The following is a 2,095-nucleotide window of genomic DNA, read 5'->3' as shown; positions in this document are numbered from 1 at the left end:
AGATGGTTCTTTAAATAATGTCATTTGTCCATGTATTCATGTATACAGAGGGAAATTTATACTGTGTTCTATTTTGCTAAGAGTATATTCTAGTTTTTAAGTTATTATTGGTGGACTTTTTATATGGTTATCTTCTTAAACTGTATACTGCAATCTCATTGCAAGTCTGGTAGTTTATGTCTATGCAGAGGATACTGGGAGTTTCAGAAATATTTCATTTTTTTTTTCTGAGCATGCTTTTACCATTAATTAATTTCTTTTGTTTTTTTCTATTTTGTCTCCTTCATTTGTTTTCAAAGTTCCATGTCTTTTCTTTGTTTATTTGATTGCAATGTTAGTTTACTGTAGGGTTTTCTAAGACAGAAGCTATCTGGCCAAGGGCTTGCATTTATAATTGCAGGTGGATCTGGTAAGCATTTCTTGACCCATTCTGCCACAGATTCTACAAAGATGTTCAGTCGGTTCTTAGTTGTTAGATGTCAATTTAAATGTGGGTTTTTATCTATTTGCTAAATCAAACCACCTCTCTTGTTTTCTTCTTTTCTTCTCGCCCTTTTTGCTCTAAATTTAACCTCAGATCCTAAACTAAAAGTATTTGTAGTTTCTTTTGTTGCATGACAAAATAAACTTCTTACATTGTCTCTTGAACAAAACTAGCAAAATCTTAATCTCTCTTTTCAAGAATACTCTTTCATAAAACTTTTCAGTGATAGTAAAAATGGAGATGCATAGGACATTCAGAAGAGTGGGAGATACAAAAGGCTCTTTGCAGCATCATTCTTTGCAATCCGTAAAATGTTATATTAGAAATGCTAAAAAAAAGGACAAACTTCTGCTACTTTTGTTGAAAACTCTTGGAATAATGTTTCTTTCTTGGCCAATCTAGCTAGTGATCCCTTAGTTGGACTTGGACTAATCTTAGAATTTTTTTGGGGCTTTCTCCATTGATGCTAGTTGTACAGAAAAATCTTGAGGTGGGCAAGGTACTATCTGTTGATGTTTCTTGTATAGCAGTTGTGACTAGCTACAACAGTCAACGTCCAAATCAAATACAATGGGCCCATGAGAAGAGCAGTGTTTGGTGTAAGTTGCTTCAATTTCTGGAAATTTGCAGTCTCCTTGTGTTATTGCTGCTATATTGATTACGTACAGTCTCCTTACACATAACTCATGAGTTAGTATAAGGACATGAAAGCAAGTATTATGAGGAGATTGTATTATATATCTGCTTGCAATATAAAGAGGTCGTTTTAGAGCCCTTTATTGTTTTCCCTTAGTGTCTTCAGCTCTAAAATGACCACATGAATTGAGTTCTACTTTAAATTGTTCCAATTTATTGTATTATGTATTCTACTTGCTGCATTTTTAGATTAACATGAGTTTAGATATTTTGCAATGTGATAATCATCTGCTCACATTATGTGAGATCTCCAATACCAGGATATAAAGGGTCAAATTTCTGGTAAGTTTTTGCAGAATGTATAAAATTTTGCTAGGATGCATCTTAAAGTTGTTTTTGGACATTTGTATTTTCTTTTGCTTCAGCTAATAACATAGGTCGTGGACTTAACTAACATAGTAGTATCACTTTGAAAGTCCCAATTGTGCGTACATGTACAGATTAAAGTTCTATATTAATCCATCCTATCCTTTTGCTTTTGCAGATAACTGAGATCCTCAAGCTAGTAAGAAGGCTTTATAGACTCATTCTAGATTCTGCAAAAGAGAGGGAAAATATTGATGGGCGCACTATTTTATGCTTCTGCTGGCATATGTAGCAGCTGCTCATATTTTTGTCAATAATCATATTAATTTTTGATGGTTTATTGATATTGATAATGGCATGGCACTAGAATGCTATCTTGTTTTGGAATAATTTGTATCAGTTTTGGATATCCCAAGTAGATGGGCATGTATTGGAATACTTTTTTTCTTTTAATGTTGGCTTGGATGATTGAGAAATGCTGCCTTTTAACATTTGATGTATATAGAATGGGTTGGATTACTCATTTGATGGTTTGTAATGTGTTTTCTTTCCAATTGATTGCGTTCATTAGGTAAAATAGAGCATTATTGTGCACAAAATATAGAAAAT

General features: G+C 33.0%; 1 long non-coding RNA gene across 1 annotated transcript; it reads left to right on the top strand.

Moving 5' to 3' along the window:
* Positions 1–310: 310 nt before the first annotated feature.
* On the top strand, positions 311–1,753 carry LOC121051829. The gene is made up of 3 exons (XR_005807134.1): positions 311–409; positions 955–1,083; positions 1,665–1,753. It is a non-coding gene; the product is annotated as an uncharacterized LOC121051829 (long non-coding RNA).
* The last annotated feature ends 342 nt before the right edge of the window (positions 1,754–2,095 follow it).

This window comes from Rosa chinensis, chromosome 2 (genome assembly GCF_002994745.2).
Source record: "Rosa chinensis cultivar Old Blush chromosome 2, RchiOBHm-V2, whole genome shotgun sequence".
Lineage (NCBI taxonomy): Eukaryota > Viridiplantae > Streptophyta > Magnoliopsida > Rosales > Rosaceae > Rosa > Rosa chinensis.
Note: the sequence above shows the minus strand (reverse complement) of the source record. Positions and strands in the feature narration are given on the sequence as shown.